General features: G+C 35.5%; 1 protein-coding gene across 2 annotated transcripts in view; it reads left to right on the forward strand.

The window, feature by feature from the left end:
• The window catches only part of PURG (purine rich element binding protein G), a 40,903-nt gene that overhangs the window by 13,480 nt on the left and 6,932 nt on the right, over nucleotides 1–20,491 (forward strand). The gene's annotated exons all lie outside the window — the stretch shown is intronic.

Raw genomic sequence — 20,491 nt, forward strand, 5'->3', positions numbered from 1 at the left:
TGTGTCCTATCTATATGCATAGGATAGAGGAATTATATATATACTATGGTATATTTATGGTACTTTTTTCAAATTAACAATTGGACCCATTGATTTAAATTTAGAGATACTTCACCTACTCATTGAGAATATTATTTGAAAACATAACTAACATATTTAAGAATAATTTATGTTTGCCAACCTGAAGAGATTCTATAATTAATGTGTTGATCATAATTAACAAAATGATATTTTATATATAAATTTGTATAATTAATATATATGACTATACATAGCCACTTAACAACTAACATTTTAGTGGATCACATCCTATCATAAACACAAAATTAATTCACATATAGACACTTGGCAGTTCTGCAAGTTCATTAACTTCTATTTCCAGCTTCAGTGATTAGTGCTCCAAAAACAATAAATGAATTCCTAATTTTGAAAAAGATTCACTGCTGACGTAACAGAGATACTCACCAACTCAAAAGGATCATTACAGGTGGTGTAACTTTTTTTTAATATTCTCTATCCTGTTTGTATTATAATAACAATTAAAATTTTAGGTTTAAAATATTTGCCTTAGAATTATAATCTGAGTAGGCTTCAGACAGAATAGAGATTTACAGAAGATTTCACCTCAGTATGAGGACAAACTTCAAGAAGTAGTGTTACTCCCACCCTTGTTATTGGAATTATTTAAGGCAGAAACTACGCATACACTTAATGTAGGATGCATAAAGGGACTTAATAAATGAGAAAAAAAATTGGATTGTTATTACTTTGAAAATTCTTTTCAACTCAGAGAGAATTTCTTAGGAATAATACTTAGAACTTTTGCATTCAGGTCTTCTGTTAATTTACCAGGTTTGATAAGTGTGATTTCAATTTTTCTAGTATTATTCTTAAAAGAGAAAAAGTTTATCACTTCCTCACACCCCTTGTTATTGCAAAACAACATAAGAACCAGTTTTCAAATTTTCATGAGCTTTACTACTTAAATGAATTAATTAAGACAAGTTCCATGAAATTTGCCCTACAAAATGAAGTATAACATAATTTTTATAAGAAATGTTTCACTTTTAATCATTCTTTTCAGAAAGGATTATATGAAGGAATAAGTTTAGTATTTATGTTGCTGTTTCAAAAGTACCTTCTACAGGTTTATTTGGAAAGACGTAAGTGATAGTATGGTAAATTGGAAAACCAAATTATTGGATATTATCCAATGAAGGTTTTCTTCATAAAAATCCGGAATAAATTATGTTTAAAGTTTGAAGCGAAAAAACAATATTTTCACTCTTCATTTTTTTCTTGCACTACTAATTTAAGATGGAAAGAAACCATAAAGTTTACTAATTTCATCTCAGATAATCTGTATTAGAGGTCAGGTTTCCAAGTAAATAGATAACTGTTGCAAATAATACGTGATTCTCTCCTGGAGAGTTTCAAGGCTTTGTAAAAGACAGAAGGGTAGCTGCGGCAATAATATCTAAATTCAGGGATCTAGCGTGAATCAGTATGAAACTCAGTTCTCACTTGGAGAGTCCACTTTTTTCTTGTCATTTCTTCAGTTATTTCTGCTTTCTATGATTCTGTAACATTTCCAAATTTCAAAAGGACAACTAATAATACCTTCAAGAAAGAGACCTCAGTACGTTGAAATATATTACACCAAAGCCTATAAACTATATCTGTATTATACATTTCTAAATATTTAGCTAAGTAAATTTTACTCCTCTACAGAAATATTGTGTGTGTGTGTGTTTGTGTGTGTGTGTGTGTGTCTATAAAATTATGAAGAGAGACCAGTTCTTTCTGCATCCCCTTACATACCCTGGAGAAGTAACAACAAATTTGTTTCATCTTGTTTGTTACTACAGTTGATTGCCTGCCCTAAAGTGCGGCGTTGAGAATTTGAAATCTGCATCTAGAGGGAAAGAGAGAAGAACAGCATTCATGCCAAATATTTGCTATTTGTCATCTCTGCTTTAGAGCTATAATGTTCTCATTGTAGTTCTGAAAATTTCAAGCTTAGCCAGACAGCTGGCTCTTGGAGCACAAACTGTCTTGTGACTCACCTAGGAATATGTCTCTTCTAATACTTCAAAGAGATGGGTTTTTTCCTTCTTGGCCGTGTCGCGCGGCATGTGGGATCTTAGTTCCCTGACCAGGGATTGGACCCATGCCCCCTGCAGTGGAAGCGCTGAGTTTTAACCACTGGACCGCCAGGGAAATCCCCAAAGAGATTTTTTTAATCCAATGGTCCCTCCTTTAAAACAGTAGAGAATCTCTTCTGTGCCTCTGAAGAACTCAAAGAACCATGACCATGATGATGTCATCAAAAATACCCTTCAGCATTAAACTCTATATGTACCTTTAATGAGTTCTAACTTCCATTAAAATGACAACAGTTTCTCCCTTTCAAATTCAGCCCAGTCATCCTCAAACATTAGTGTACATAGCAATTAAAAATGCAGGCTTGGTCCTCATCCCCAGAGATTCTGATTGTGTTGGTCCAGAGTGTGGTTTGAAACTGGCTCTTTCTCATTCTGATACAGATGGTCTGGAGGCCATTTCTTGTCATGGTCTTAGACTTGCATCCTTTCTCCCATATCATTTTTCTAGCTGGAATTACTGGAATTATAATCATGTCAGCCATAACACCATGGGAAGATGATTTTTTGATTATGCTATTAACAAGTTATAGCTACGGCTCACTAAACTCAGAGAGGCTGAATACACAAATCCAAATATTTAAGATTGTGTGCTATCATATTGGCTAGCTTTCTGGGCAGTGATCACTGGGAATGCCAGTTTTCCACCACCTCCTAAATTCAAATTCAAACTACTTGACATATAACCCCACTGGTTGCATACTCCCCACATTTCACAACCAAAACATTCTGAGTCTTCCCAGCCCGAATCAAGTCCATAGGTAATTTGTCTTTTGCCTTCTCACAAGTTGACCCTCAGAGTCTTGAATGACTTTTCTCAACCTTATTTTTTCAGATAAAAGTTAAAATTTATTAGGAGTAGAAAATATATCCTTAATCAATCTGAATGCCTCACTTCTGATCTTGTTCAACTTTTTTGTGTGTGTTTAAAAGAGCACATAACAAGAAATTTGCTCTCTTAACCACTTCTAAGTATACAGTTCATCGGTGTTAAGTATATTCACCTTGTTATACAACCAATCTCCGGAACTTTTTCATCTTGCAAAACTGAAACTCTATGCCCATTAAACACTCCTCATTCCCCCATCCCCATCCCCTGGCAACACCATTCTACTTTCTTCTCAACCTTTCTTTTCAATAAGCAAGATATTTTCTGAACACTTCTTCCACCAATAATGGGTTTATAATTATTGCTACTTAGCTCTCCAAGTAGAATCCTGATAGCTTGTATTGTTATAATTCTCATGCAAAAAGATTTACAATTACAGGGCAATTGTGCTTATATTAAGAGCCCTTTATAATCTTTGGGTGACTGAATGAAGGGCATTTTATCCTGGAAGCTTTCCACTGATTTACAGAGAAAGGTAGCACTTTATTCCTCCTGAGACCTAGGGGACTCCAAATGGAATCTTTGTGCTTGTTTGTTGAAGGTTTGAGGTTAGAGTTACCAGGTCAATTAGGCTTAAGTCCTGGAATTTCCTAGACTTTTCCTATGTACATTCTAGGATTGTTTTCTCATTACTTATATAGTAGTATAGTAGATTGGAAATTTTTCTGATGTTTGACAGTGTTGATGTTCACTAAATGATTTCAGAATCTTCCCTTAGTACAGTATGAACCTGTTTAGCTTTAAGTAGCTTCATTAGAAACATAATTTGGGAGGACTAGCCATAAATAAAAATGCATTTTCTGCAAATGAAGTGTTTCAAATGCTGTTTTCAAAATCATTGGCAGTTGAGAAAAAACCCAACACAAGAAACATTTTTAAAACTCTTCTTTTTCAGATTTTTCCTCAAAAAGTTTCTCTTACTCTGTTATTAAAATTTTTTAAGAACTCAATAAAGTTTGCAATCCTGTAAGCAATATCCATCTAAATAGCCAGAAATACTGTAATTAGGGTTTTATGCTTATGATCTTGACATAAGGAAAAAGCCTACCATTTCTTGGCTTAAATTATTTTGGAACTAACACAAAAACTAGTTGACCATGATTCTTGGATAATGATAACTGAACTTTTCTTCATTTTATGCATTTAACAATTCATAATATCAATGTATTCTTATGATTTTTTCAGAAAAAAATGCAGTTTACTTAGAACATTTAAAATAACTCCATAATTTTTGTAGCACCCAGATATTTTTCTTCAATGATCTGTTGCAACAGATTGATAATATTTACTTCAAAGAAAATTCTTGAAAATGGAATTTCATTATTCCTTTGATTTCCATTATAAAATCAAAAATGTTTTTCTCAGCAAAGGGAAAAAACATTTTTTGAGTTGAAAAGATTTCGTGAAAGAGTTGAAGTGCATCTGGTTCAGTAACATACTAAGCAATTATTTTTTTCTTTGCAGTGCTGCCATCATTTTAAGATCTTTCTCCACGGCCCACTGTTGTCACCCCTAAATCACAGAACTTCATTTAGTGTCATGCAGTCCTCAGGCCACATGCTGCCAACAACCCAGAACTTAACTTCTCCTCTCTTGTAGTCTCTGACATAAGCTAGGCATTAATATTTTGCCAGTAGGAATCTTTGTGGGGTTTTTTTTTTTGGCTGCACTGCACGCACCATGCAGGATCTTAGTTCCCTGGCCAGGTTTTGAACCTGTGCCTCCTGCAAGTGCAAGCGCGGAGTCTTAACCATTGGACCGCCAGGGAAGTCCCAATAGGAATCTTTAATGTAGTAAACCACCGTGTGAAAATTCCCCAAGTTCTGAGCCTTTTTCTGACAACTGTTTACCTACTTTATCAATTATAATGTTAAATTTACTTAGAATTAGGGATGCCTGTGTGATTTGTAATAACTAAAACTAGTTTGTATTATTGTTCTTCAAACATCGCTGAACTATACTCCTATTTAAGGATCCTTTGGGTCATTATGTAACTATGTGCAATTTGGTTTGTTAATCACTTATTGTTTAACTCATTTTTTGAAAAAGACCCCAATATTCCATTTAATGACTTGCCAAGCTGGGATTCAAGCAGTACCTTCCATTAGGTGATTTGCTTCTGACGTGAGACATATTACAGAAAATCTACACTTTGTTGGAAATTTTTTTATGTTCTATGTGGGAAAAAACTAATCTAGGTAAACACGAAACTTGATTCTTAAATTAGATTTTTAATAATTCAATTCTAAATGACAAGTTTGTTTTAATAATTTTGTTACAGAAATAACTATAAAATGAATGTGGATGCCAAATTACTCACTACTGTATAATTGTGCTATAATTTATAAAGCCAAAATATTTTAGGTGTTTTTTATTTGGACTATTATTTCAAGCATTCATGGAATTTAAAGAATCCTAAGGTCTCTCCTTTGCCCTCCTGGTGTGCAGAGGTGTGGTGTAGAGGCTAGGGGTACTGTGTTGTATGTTATCATTCAGAAGCCCTGACTCTGTGCATTCTAGATAGGATTGGGACAGGTCATTTCACTGCTGGAGACTCCAGCTTGCTTATCCGTGTGGGCATTGGATCAGAAGAACCTTTCAATTTCTATATCCATGGAGTCAGTGAAACTTCTCCTAAAGTTACCTTCAACTTCTTTCTCTGGGCTTTTCTCATTTTCTCTATATCTTCTTTATTTTATCTGACATTAATTGACCATCGTTTCATTCTTGGCATCGTTCATATTTAGTTACAGTGGCTTTGGTAAAGTGTGGACTTATCTTTTGGCCCTATACACCAAAAGCTTTAAATAGGCCATTCTTCCAGTTCCAAAAGATTTTTTTAGACACAGCCTAAAACTTGATTAAATATATTTTAAATTTTAAACTTACTTTCCCATAGAAAAATCCCATCTTTTTAACTTGAATTGAAGTTTAAAACCAGAGACTGTTTTTCTTCCTCTTTTCTATTCCCCTCTACACCTAGCCCCAGGCTGATGACTTAAATCATCCCTCTTCACTTAATCACAAGTATTCCAATTCCTGTTTTGCCTTTGAAATCTTGTTGCTTCAAGATCACGGTACTTAACAGACAAATCAAAATGGCGGCAAGTGGAAATGAAAGTGATAATTTAAAAACCTGATAAGAAATACTATGTCATTTTATTTCAAAGATTGACTCACAAATTAAGGTTCAGTAGAATATGAGATCTTTAGTTTCCTACCCATCCTAAATTTTACTTTAGAAATATTTTTTCCCTTGCTTAATAGATAAATGAACCTGTTCTTGTATTCATGCAGTGACTATTAAGTGGCTACTCTGTGCCAGCCCTTTTGCTAGGGACTAGAGATACAGTGAACTACAAAAGAAAAATATTCCACTGCCATTAGCTTTAAGTGTGCCATGTCCAAAGTTATTTGATTCAAAGCAGCTGTTGGAACCTAATCAAACTGTCATTTTTTCCATTCAACAGATATTCATCTGATTATCTGCCAAGGCCAGGCAGTGTGTTGGTATATATGAGAAGTGTGTTTGGAGCTATTATAAAATGCTATGTGTTATTTTCCCTTGAACAATTTATTCTTTAAATGTGATGAATGATCTACATTCTCTTATAGTGTTCAAAGTATATTTCACTGATGCAAATTTAGAGAACTACAATGATACTATTTTAAACAATATTTCTGCCTTCTCCATTCCAAGTCTCTTTTGATGTCCTAGGATGAAAATAATAATTCTCTTTCATCTCATGTGCCTGTGTTCAAATGGTAATGACTTCTTGAGCTCTAGGTTGGAAATTGTGAAACCCCGTTCAGGTTCGTCATAAGACTGCTGTGATTTCTGTATGTCCATGGGGATTGAGTTGGGGAGAAGGATGAGGAAGGCAAGGAATAGTAACATTCATGTCACGTATTTGCCCTCCCTGCTCCAGGCCTTTGTATTCACCCTCGCTTTAATTTTATTGCATTCTCTTCGCATATACGATATCTTCATAAACTTTTCTCTCCATATGTCTGGATTGACAATATCCATCGGTGTTCTCAACTATGAATTACTCACCAATGTCTTAGCTGAATGGAATAAGCCTGATTCTACTGTGTCTTTGTAAATCACAAGTTGTAATAATTTTCACTGTAGATGCATTGCAGTGAAAATCCATTAATGGATACATTCAACTAGTTATTGGTACGAAAGATTCATTTATCCTGAAAGTTTTTCTATAACTGAACATTAGTTCTAAAATATTTTCTAATTAAATTCAATGTTAGAAGAATTATAGAATTTTAAATTATAATACTTTTCATATAATTTGACATATTTTTCAGAGTTCTTTCATATATTAGGTCTCATTTCATCCTGATGAAAATATTAGATTAGTTTAGGTCAATATCACTAACCTCACTTAACAAATGAAGAAAACAGGCCAAGGCAGGTTAAATGATTTGCTGTAGATCATCTAGTGATCTAATAAAATACCAGGGTTTATAAGGAGCCCACTGCTCGTTGAAGCCTCATAATAACACTATAGAAAATTTAAATGGTAAACTTGAAATCAAAATCTGTTAGAATTAAACACGTTTTTATAGCGAAATTAGGTTGTTTTTTTTAACACATTCTAGATATTTTCCTGTTTTTTTTGTATCTTTTTAGGCTCAATTCTGCACTGAATCTACGATCCATTTTGGCCCTGGCAGTAGGCATATCAAGTCATTATATTGGTGTTCATGTCTATATAGAAACCACTTGCCTGGATTCAGCCTCTTTGCCTCTAGTTATTGAGACTTTGACCCTCTCTTTCCTGAGCTTCCCACCTTAGTGAACCTTCCAGAACTGGATCCTAATAACTAGAATACAGATCCCTTCCTGTCCTGTTAACACAAGTCTTGTCATTGCACTGCATGGCAGTGTAGCCTTCAAAAAATGTTATTTAGAGAATTTAAGAGATAAAACTACTTCATTGTACAATAAATTCAGTTAATAATTAAAAATCAACTAGTGATTTTTTTCCCCTACACTCTTATGAACAAGAGATAAATGACCACATAATAAGTTTAGAAGCAGGCTTTTTCAAAAACCCGTTTGAAAGGGATGTTCCAAGTTTTTATCAAATTAACTCAAGAACCCACATCTTCATTTATAACGTTATCGCAGTTAACAGTGCAGTAATCTCCTTCATACACACACGAAATTTAATCATGTTCACTATGTTGTATTTATTGAAGAAGAAAATCAAAATAATACATACTAGGAATATTTGAATTTCAATAGGATCAAAAGCATTGTGGTTAAAGCTCTACTGACTAGGAAATTCCATTGAATAAATGATCTCGCTCCTGGCATTCCCAGTTAACCATGGCTTTGTAGCCTCACTGAGGAATTAGCAGGCTGAATTCTAAATTCTTACATGGAGATTTAATTTCTCTCTATATATATTCCTGTGGCCATAAAAGTTTCATGTTGGCTCAATCTGCATAAATAATCACATAACAATAAATATAAGAAGGTCAATATGTCTAGGCTTATCATGAAGGAGCTTAATAGAAATTCCACATTTGCTTTTTGCTTTGTAAGGAATAAAACAACAATTTTAATTTAAAACAATTTAATTTTACTTAATTTCCTCCTCCCCCTTAAATAATAGCAATAATTTCAGCTGTATTTCTAGGTACTTGTTCCGCACAGAGTTATCAGGCCGTGTCAGTGACCTGCTACAGAATGGTAAAGAGTACAGAACAGACTTTCATGTCAGCCAGTCCTGGGTTCAGGTTCAAATTCTGTCACATATTGTGTAATTTGGGGCAAATTTTGTAACTTTATAGAGTTATTGTGAGAATTTATTCACTCAGCCTTTAGTTTATACTTACTAATGACTCTATTTTTGGGGCCAGGGGATGTATCAACAACAACACAGATAAGGTTTCTTGCTTCACAGAACCTAGAGTCAGCCAAAATTTTCTTGAAGAAAATTAAATGTCCTGAAGCTGTTAGCAAAGTTTCTGTCACATAATAAGCATTTAATAAATATTAATAACATCATTATTAATTCTTCCCAACCCATAAAATGGATGGTTCCCCAGAAACTATAACAAACGTATGCAAAATTGGAAGGAAACCTCTTTTACCGGAGGAGCTCTCTGGTAGAGCAGTGGCAAGGGAGTTGGGCTAGTTATAATCCCTTGAAGCTGTTTTCAGTAAAATATAAAAGCAAACAACTGTGTAGGCAGAAATTTCTTGGACAGGAAACAAAAAGCCGTAACTTTTATAAAAGAAAAAAAACTAGACTTCACCGCAATTAAAATTTTCTGCTCATCAAAAGACACCATTAAGAAAATGAATAAGCTATCCACAGAAAAGGAAATAGCAAAGCATGGTTTTATTGCTGGAGGGAAACAGAACTGCTTTGTTTCGTTTTTTAAAAAGATGATCATTGGGCAGTTTGCATAATTTGGGGACCGATTGCCCCACTGCTAAAAGGATTCTAATCACCCGTTTTCTAGTATTGGTGTAAGTATCCGTAGTAACTTAACAACCTATGATTTTCCTGTCTTAATCTGCCATCAACTTTTTTATTTTTGGCCTGAAGGAATCTTTGGAGTAACCTAACACCCTCATTTTATAACAGATAGGAAAAATATTAAAGATGTCATGTGACTTGTCCAAAATCATTTAACTAATCATTTCAGAACTTGAGCTAGACCTTATTAAATGGTCTTTCCACTACCTAATATCTACTTCTCTATTAGTTTGCTTCAGAATCAGTCAGAGATGGTATGTGTGATTCATTTAGAATGTGTTTGTTTTCTTCTCTCAGCTGGAAGAATTTTCTCACCTATTTTAAAGGTGAAAACCATGATACACACTTTAACCCTTAGTTTCAGGATGGTAAAGGAGCCATTATAATTGAGGCCCCAGTTACCATCAAGAAGAGGCCCCTACAGAACATCGTCTCAATACTGAGCTTTATTTATTTATTTATTTTGGCTGGGTTGGGTCTTCGTTGCTGCGCGCTTCTCTAGTTGCGGCTAGTGGGGGCTACTCTTTGTTGCGGTGCACGGGCTTCTCATTGCAGTGGCTTCTCTTGTTGTGGAGCATGGGCTCTAGGCACGCGGGCTTCAGTAGTTGTGGCACGCAGGCTCAGTAGTTGTGGCTCGCAGGCTCTAGAGCTCAGGCTCAGTAGTTGTGGCGCACGGGCTTAGTTGCTCCACGGCATGTGGTATCTTCCTGGACCAGGGCTCGAACCCATGTCCCTGCATTGGCAGGCAGATTCGTAACCACTGCGCCACCAGGGAGGTCCCTCGTATAACCTTAAACTATACTTTTTCTATCTTCTAGCACTTGGCATTCTGTTTTTCTTTGCTACTTATGAACGTTTAAACCTCTCACTATCTCAGAAACTATTTACATGAAACATCACACAACTACCCATTCTATTAATTATGTAAGTTTTTATTGTTGCCTCTAGAGAAGCAAACAGTGTCCTTTAGTGTCACTTGAGCTTTTAAAAGGACATTTTTTATAGTTAAAAATTAGATTATCATGTATCAATTTATTGTTGTTTTCCAACTGTGTCAATTTATATTTATGCGATCTTTTTGTCAACAATAGCAGTAGCAGCAATAATGACATGGGACTTAGGGGTTTCAGAGCATTACTTTTTTTTTACTAAGTATGTGCCTGTACTTTTCCTTTTCAGTCATACTGAACTTTTTTTTTTTTTTTTTTTTTTTTTTGCGGTACGCGGGCCTCTCACTGTTGTGGCCTCTCCGGTTGCGGAGCACAGGCTCCGGACGCACAGGCTCAGCGGCCATGGCTCACGAGCCCAGCCACTCCGCGACATGTGGGATCCTCCCGGACCGGGGCACGAACCCATGTTCCCTTCATTAGCAGGCGGACTCTCAACCACTGCGCCGCCAGGGAAGCCCCATACTGAATTTTTAACGTATAGTAGGAAGCAAGTATGTGAGGTAAGAAACGACAATTCCAGGGAAAAGAAAACATTCATTCATTGATTCAACAAATAGTTATTGAGTTCCTCCCACAGGCCAGGCATTGTGCTAAGGAAGTTTCTTACTTTTTCCATGTGTTTCTTCTACTCTCTAGTGGAAATGATGAATAGTAGGTAAATTATATATTTTAGATACCTTTGTATGATACATGGGTTTAGGACAGCATAAGCCTTTGGTGGGTTAGAATTGGAATTACAAAAAGAAATAATTTGGTGAAATAATTATCTGGCTTTTGATTACAGTTTTAATTTTGCCCTTAAATAATTGGCATCACTTGCCCCTGAATTCTCTTCAGGATATTACTATTTTCTTCTCAGAACCAATAGTACTCTTTCACTTCATTTTTGGAATCGTCTGATAGTGTAATAAGGTTATTTCTGTAGAAAGTTGGGAATTCATTGACTATTTTAACTCTGATTGTAATCTCTTTAAAGTCGAGGAACGTGCCCCTTAGATTTGAAGTGGTGAGGTAATCATTAAAAATTAGGCCCCAACCACTGGCATTCAAAATGGTTTTAAAATGTGATTTACTGCATATACACTCGATTATGCACCAGGTACCATAAAGTAAAATCTTGTTTCCTTCCCGCCTGAATGTTTTAAGTTCATCTGTCTGCTTTAGGTAGTAGTGGTACACTGTTGCCACACCAGTATTCACACATCCTTGGGGAACCAAAACAAGAGTGAAGGCCAAACTGCCATGATTACTTTTAAGTAGAATTTGAGCCAAAATTTTATCAATTTTTTTTTCTGCATTTATAAATTAGTATTTTCACAGTAATAAATCTGACTTGGAAAATCGTTTACATTCTAGGATTTTTTTTTTTTAATAAATTTACTTATTTATTTATTTTTGGCTGTGTTGGGTCTTCGTTGCTGTGCGCGGGCTTTCTCTAGTTGCGGCGAGCGGGGCCTACTCTTTGTTGCAGTGCGCGGCTTCTCATTGCGGTGGCTTCTCTTGTTGCAGAGCATGGGCTCTAGGCGTGCAGGCTTCAGTAGTTGTGTCACGTGGGCTCAGTAGTGGTGGCTCGCGGGCTCTAGAGCTCAGGCTCAGTAGTTGTGGCGCACGGGCTTAGTTGCTCCGTGGCATGTGGGATCTTCCTGGGCCAGGGCTCAAACCCGTGTCCCATGCATTGGCAGGCGGATTCTTAACCACGTTTTGTTTTTTTGTTTGTTTGGGGTTTTTTTGCGGTACTCGGGCCTCTCACTGTTGTGGCCCCTCCCGTTGTGGAGCACAGGCTCCGGACGCGCAGGCCATGGCTCACGGGCCCAGCCGCTCCGCGGCATGTGGGATCTTCCCGGACCGGGGCACGAACCCGTGTCCCCTGCATCGGCAGGCGGACTCTCAACCACTGCGCCACCAGGGAAGCCCCTCTAGGGTATTTTTTGAACATGAAATGTTTTATATCTTTTCTTAGCGCTGACACATTTACTATGGTCCATAAAAGAATGTGTCTTAATTTTTCTCCAGTTATAAAGAGCCTGTTTTGGTTTGGTGCCCTGATATAAAATCCTTGTCCTATGCAGAGTATTAGTCATGGACCCCATTCTAGGATACGTTGCTCTCTATGGGACATGGTGAGGGTAGAAGTTTTGAAATGAAAAAAGAAGAATGACACCAGCCTTCATGATGCTTCTTCAGCAGGAGTATTTTGCTTAGTTGTAATGTTGTTGAACATTTTGTATTAAAGTATAGCTTACGGGCTTCCCTGGTGGCGCAGTGGTTGAGAGTCCGCCTGCCGATGCAGGGGAGACGGGTTTGTGCCCCGGTCCGGGAAGACCCCACATGCCGCGGAGCGGCTAGGCCCGTGAGCCATGGCCGCTAAGCCTGCGCGTCCGGAGCCTGTGCTCCGCAACGGGAGAGGCCACAACAGTGAGAGGCCCGCGTACAGCAAAAAAAAAAAAAAAAAAAAAGTATAATTTACATACAGCTCTTATTACACCATTCAGTCATTTTTGGCAAATATCAAGACATAGAACATTTTTCTCACCCCAGAAAATTCCCATGTACCCCTTCGCAGTCACCATCCACTCTTTCCTCCTCCTCCTGACTTTCAGAAGCAGTCACTGATCTGATTTCTATTAGCATAGGCTACTTTTGTCTATTCTGGAATTTCATACAAATTAACATGTATTTTTTATATTTGACTTCCTTCACTCAGCCTAGTAGTTTTGAGATCAGCTGTTGAGTTCATCAGTAGATAGTGACTTTTTATTGCTAATGATGCTTTTTTTAAACAGGCAAAAAATAAGCAGATCTTCACTGAGTATCTTAGTTGAATCATGGCAGCAAACCTGTAGTAAGAATGGAGGGGACAAAATACCCTTAAATATTAATATTAAATAATTGCTCCTAACGTTCAAACAACTCTCCCACCTTAGTTATGTGCATACTCTTTTGAGAGACTCTAAATTATTCTATTAAAAACAGAGATAATGGGCTAGTGCAGTTCAGCAATTGCAATGGCCAAAGAATGGTTATTATTTATTTTACTTCACAGTTCTGCTTCGACCTCAGAAAGTAATGTGAAAAATAATTCCAAGGGAGGAGATACTTCTTGTGATATCTCTGAGCATGCCGGAAGGAATGCTTTCATTGTTTATTGATATGGTGATGCCTCAGTAGCTTTTATGCACTCTTAAAATTATATAACGTAGACCTTATGAATCAGTTATTATTGGAAACTCACGTTGGTCCATAGTTTTATACATGGAAAGAGAGTGGATACAATGAAAGCAACATCCAGATTGCATTTTTGTTTCTCTGAAAGTTCTAACTGAATTTACCTAAATTTTGCCTTTTTTAGCAAAGAGTCATTGAGATTCTGAGGAGTGGCAATGTATTTAAGGGAAGATAATACTGTTGTTCTAGTGAGCCTTAGTAAATTGTGTACCAATAGATCTAAAGGAGGAATTTTTACTATCTGCTGTTGTCTTTTTCAAGAGAATCCTATTCTTACCAAAGAGGGGTCTGAGTTTTGACGGAACTAAATAAAGGAGAGCTGGCCTTTGGCTAGTCTATCCCAATCCATGCCATGTCCACCTTTAAGATTCTAAAAGGAGGAGCTGCAGAACCACAGAGAGATCCCAGAACACTAAGTCACATACCAAGAGCATACCCAACAGGGCTTTTCTTAACTTTATGGGAAGGTAGTAAGTCATTTTCAATGTTTATGCAACTATTCAGCAAGAGAAAGAGTAATCATATGGTACTACAATGCTGTATCAGTTCTATGGAAAAAGGCACTCAAAGGAAATGTTTTGCCAGATTATTGAGAGAATGTTAATAACATTTCAGATTATTGCCATTCTCTGAAGCCCTCTCATCTACTTATTTTCTCATTTCTTTTACCTTTCTGCCTGCCACTAAGTATACATACTTTCCTTCTCCTCTCTGATGGCTATTTTTCTCCTTATGGTTCCTAAGTTATTGTACCACATTCATATTTCATTCTGATTATTCCAAAAATACTGAAATGAAACTCCCCTTTAATATGACCTACTTTAATGTAGAATTTGACCTAAGTCTTACTTCTCATGAAAAGGCAGTTACATTCAAATTACCAAGAGAATCTCGTCAGTGTAATTTAACCCATAAGGAGGATTTGAAGTGCTGTCATACTCAGCTTCAAGGATATATGTTCTATGAAGACGATTAACTACTTTCAAGCAGTATGCATGAATTCTCTAAGCAGTTCATCATCCTTTTGGTTGTAGTAATTAATTAACTGCCAATAATGTTTGTTGCCATGTGGAAAAGTGAGGATATGGCCCTGGTTCGCATTTGAGTATGCGTAATGACGTGAGTTTAATGTTCAAAAGGTCTTAGGTTGTGAAATAAAGAATTATAAGCCTGAGTTCCCAGTGAGTACATGCAGCCTGAAGAGTTTTGAAAAGTCCTAACTTAGCAGAAATTAAAGCTGATAGTAAATCATCTTTCCTTCACCTGTGTATTTATGCTTCTGGCTAATAAAAATTAGATTTTTGCTTCCTAATTTTGGAATGAATAATGTTTTTGCTTCTCGGTCAAAATGTTCTAATTAATAGTGCTGTTTTTATTAACATGTACAGCAGTTTAGAGATTCAAACTTAATATCGTTACCATTGAGTATATTTACCTGATGTGATTTAAAACCATAACTCTAATTTTTACAAGAAATCATTTCTTTCACCTTTCTCTCTTTGAAACTGGGAATGAGGGCATGCGTTATACTTAACTGGTAAGACCTATTCTTTAGAGGACATGTTCAGGTAAAGTAGTGGGAGTGGGATCAAGCTCTTAGCTGCTAATTGTGCGACGACATAACATATTGTAATATCCACACTATATTGACATAAGTTAAGTAGATGTGTTTAGGATTTAAAAGGCTTTACATGGTGTTGCTGCAAAAGGAGGCCTAATGATGGTTTAAAGAAAACTTTTAATACTCACAGTTGTTCAAGAGTTCCAGAATATTAAACTTTACAAGGTTATTCTTTTTTCTTAAAAATAAAATATATTTTGATTACCATACAGATTCCCGTCATATCAGAGGAGGAACCAGTTAGCACAACGTAGAATTTTAGAGCTGGAAAAGACTTTGATATCGTCTAGTTTAATCTCACCATTCACCTATTTCACTAAAATCTCTATCTTCTCAAGGATCTTAACTTTCCTGCACTTATTTCCAAAACATTGAACAACACTCGTCCCCAGTTCCTTTCGCCCTATCTGTGTAACTGTCTTTCCACTCCCTTCTGATATTCTCCATAGTCATGATAATGACTGCAGCTGGGAGGATTATTTCCTTGGTTCTTTGTGCCTGAATTAGCTTAAGAATAGTCTATTGTACATAAAAGTACAACTTCTCATTTAAATATTTGACAAAAGGCAAGGTGAATCATTCAAAGTGTTAGGAGTAGTTGTAGTAACAGTCGCGTCATTGATACTCTGGAGGGCATGTACAATATGGGCTTTGCCATTGTGCGTAATACTACCCTATCATTTAAGACGAGTAATACTACCTACTCTCCTGTAATAGAGAAGATGCAAGAGTGGACAAGCACAGCTTTTCAATTGGGCAGTGGAGTTGAAGTTCTTTGTTCTGTTTTCTCAATCTCATTTCTCGTTCATTAAGTCAACAAATATTTATTTTGCATACAGCATGAGCTAGATAGTCAGCTAGGTCTAGATGTACAGCAGACAAGATCCAGTCTTTGGCCTCAGAGAGTGTATGGTATAGATACATAGAATAGGACAACTGCCTTTGGATTGGAGAATATACATCTGTGTAGTTCTACCACTGCTCAAGCAATTTATTAACTTTGCCTTCCTCATAGGGATACAATGAGAAGTGACTGTTATAACCCATTGTGAGGCATTTGGAAATGAAAAGTGCTATAAAAGAGCTGAATAATAGAAAGCAAGATGAATTATATGATAGGAATGGTCCTCATCGATATATTCAATACTTATGTCATCACTATAGCAGTGCTACCAGGGAAAAGCTAAATGAGGTAAATACAACTGCCTAGCTTTTGCAAAATCAAGAAAAAAAAATCTGTGTGTTTTAGCAAGAAAGATTGTGGAATCATATTATTTTGGGTATTACATGAGCTAATATATAGTTGGAATATCATATATAGTGTGGAGTTGCCACACGTCTGTAGTTTCTATTAAGAATATTATACATTTCAGTGTTATTTGAAGTATTTCTCTAGTTATGGTTAAATGCTACCACTGTCCAAGACTATTGCTTACCAATAAGAGATTATATTCTCATATTCGAAAACTACAAGAAGGCTCTTTAAATTATATAGGAAGGATAACTGTCCTTTCTGTGACTAACCTATTATATGTTGGGTTTGGGGGAGTTGTCATCAGCGATTTATCATGCCTGATCCTTTCTGATTTTACTTGTTTTTAAAGTTTGTTACTTCCCTCAGAGGACTAGGATACCAATTTTTATATCCCATTCTATATCCTCAGAAGGTGAAGAATTTATAGAATTGGTCATTTTTACACCCAAGGGAGAGTCTCAAACTGTAGAAAAAAAAAGGGGTCCTTTTTTGCTAGTCATTTAATATTCCATGACTATAAACTAATCGTAATGTTAACATAAGCTATTGTATGTTTTTATCAGCATTTTTCACCCTAATTAAATGAGACACTACACCACACTGTTTAGCCTGTGGCATAACAAAAAAGACAGGTGAGCTGTCATTGAGAATCATGATCTTACGTTCTCTCTCTCCTCTGAATAATAAAATTTTTTTTGGTCTCAGTTTATAATGCGACACCTCCCTAGTTTAACTTCATCACATTCAAGCAACAAAACTATTAAAATTCTAACCTAACGTGGGTACCATCTATTTTAAAATATATATTAATATAATTAGTACATGGTAAAGGGATCTTCTGTTTGTTGTTTGTCTTTCCTTGATTCACCAAATTTTTTTTTTTTTTTTTTTTTTTTTTTTTTTTTGCGGTGCGCGGGCCTCTCACTGCTGTGGCCTCTCCCGTTGCGGAGCACAGGCTCCGGACGCGCAGGCTCAGCGGACACGGCCCACGGGCCCAGCCGCTCCGCAGCATGCGGGATCCCCCCGGACCAGGGCACGAACCCGCATCCCCTGCATCGGCAGGCGGACTCTCAACCACTGCGCCACCAGGGAAGCCCGATTCACCAAATTTAATAATATGGAGAGCTTCCACCACAGCTGCTTATTATTTGTTCCATATGTTGATGCTTTTGTCTCTAATGTCCTTTTGTCCTTATTATATTACGTCTATACGTTTCCATTTCACATTTCAATTTAGAATAAAGAGATAGAAGCATGAAAATTAATTACCCATGCATCAAACATTTTTGCTGTGCTTAATAGGAACGAACACTTAAGACTAGAAACCTTAATGTTTAATACTGTCTTCAAAACTCAGCTATTGCATATATTGTCACTTCAGCAATGGAAGCAACTGAGTATAATATGTAATCAGATAAAAACAGGATAACTATGTTTAAAAAAAAGCATATGATGTCTGTGCATTGCATGGCAGGGTGTTACTGAAATTTGCCTAGATAATCTCTCATGATATTTTCAGATTTTATGGGAATGCTTTGGCTATACTTGGATTTGAATCTTCGTAATGACAAAGGTTCTTAATAGTTATTTTTTTAAAACACACTATACTGTTTTTAGAAAGTTATAATTCATCTTCCTGCTTATATTTGTGCTAAGTTTGTACTATACTATTAAAAAGAAAGGTAAATTTATATATACTTAGATTTTGAAAAGTAGACTCATGTACATTTTTTTAAATTTTTGGTAACTTGTGGCACTTTGGTAAAGGAATGTGCAATTATAAAAGTTTATGCCATTTTAATTTTTTTTAATTCCCAGGAATTACTCTTACTAGGCTTTAGATTCAAAACCAAACCCAGTTTTAAGATCAGCACTTTTTTCCTACTGGTACTTCCTGTTTTTCCAATTATATGGAACATAAACTATTTTTTGCAATGCGTTTTACCTTTCCTCCATTCTAATCTCAAAAATCGTTAAATTTAAGGAACATTTTAAATTAATCCAGTGGTAATTAGAAAAGCATTTTAGATGTCATGGCCATTTAATCTGTTGCCTGACTTTAGTAATTTTCTGATAAAATTAACTAAATTCCTGAAAAAGAATATTCAAACATTTTAATTTGTTTTCACTGGTTGTAACCAATTGCGTAGTTGATGTCCATACAGTCATAATTTATCTTAAAATCTGGAGCTGCCAAGAGAACTAAGGACACAGCTGTGCTTAAAATACCCCCATATCCTCCAAAGAGAAATCACAAGAAGAAATAGAATTCTGTATGATATGGCTATTATATATACTTGGATTAGGTTACCAGTATTTTACTGTGATACATCCATGGGTACTAGAAGCAAAATGAAAATAAATGCTTTAATATTAGATATTGGCATCAATGTAGATTATGCATCAGGTATTGCAATAAAAATATTAATTGTGCCTGTATTTGAAGAATTTATGTTAGATTTTCTGTGGCCTTTTTCATTCAAGGCTGCACAATCATTTTAAATGTAAACACAACAGAATATATGTTTGAATGAAATGATGGCCCTGTTTGCCATGGGATTAAATATTCTGTTGAATTTTGGGGGGCATTGGCTGTTGTATATTATGACATAAACTTAGATTGTTCACAAGCAATATGTGTGTCTTATGTACAAATCACAGCATTTAGAAATTATACATCTTCCTTTTCCTCACAAAATGATTTCAGAATTTGTAATTCAAATTTTATCGGTTTAAGCTGCTAGTTATTAAAAATTACCTAATGTGGATCAAAAGAGTAAATGAAATAAGGACTATGAAAGAATGCTAATTAATAGCATAACCCCATATCAAACTTCTGATAACTTTAAGTTTCTTATAAAGCCTTAAAATATTTTAGTGAAAAGTTAATTACTTAGAAATGAAGGCACTTTATTACCTTGAACTAAGCTATTTGTCTGTATAGAACTTGTCTAAAATCCCATAAAATATTCTTTATCCTTTTATAAATTTATCCAACTTATGTGTTTTTCTAAAGGTTCTTATAATTAAATGTAATAATTCAAACTATTTTAACTTAACAGAAAATTGTATTACATAATACAACCAATGAACAATACAGAAAAAAAACTCAAGCGTAACAAAAGTGTTTGTGATAATGGCAAAACTGTTAGTCTAAGTTAGTCTACAATCATTTGAGGTTAAAATGTTGTAAAATTGAAGGCTTTTTCATTGAACAATTTTTAGATAGCTTTTATTTTTTAAATCTTATCTTTAATTGGTACTACCTTGTTTTGAAATGTTGATCAAAGATAAGGGCAATCAAAACTATTAAGCCAGCCTGTCGTTACTCAATTTTGTTTCAGTTGAGGTTTTTTTTTAATGTAACCCTAAAACATTAAGAAATTAGTGTTGCTTCCTCTATGCTCAAGTCAGCCATGCCTGGAGAATTATCGAATTTAAATCCGTAATGTGGATGTGCTGCTGTGTATACCTGTCTCCTCTTCAGAAAATTAGTACTTGATTTAAACAATAGATTTGGTTCAACAGAAAAAAAAATAGGATTTCTTTTCAAAAGTTAAATTTTTTCTCAAATCACACCTTACATCTCTCTGACATTTATAAGGATAGGCTAACTTGTATCCAAAAATGTTTTTCTACAGAAGAATATTTCAAAGCAAACAAACTTTGTGCTTTTTTTGTTTGTTTGGGGGCAGTTCACTTAAGAAAAAAACACTTTTCTATAATTTTACTTATTTTTAATTCTTTCTCTCTAGTGGCCATTTTCCTATCATTACTCGTAAATGTTTTGCTAAATGTAAACGCTGCTTCATAGATGTAGTCATCATTACATGGTACAGAAAGGAGTCAAGTTTATTAGAAGTCTACTCTTACCAAG

Source organism: Pseudorca crassidens, chromosome 21, assembly GCF_039906515.1.
Source record: "Pseudorca crassidens isolate mPseCra1 chromosome 21, mPseCra1.hap1, whole genome shotgun sequence".
Taxonomy (NCBI): domain Eukaryota; kingdom Metazoa; phylum Chordata; class Mammalia; order Artiodactyla; family Delphinidae; genus Pseudorca; species Pseudorca crassidens.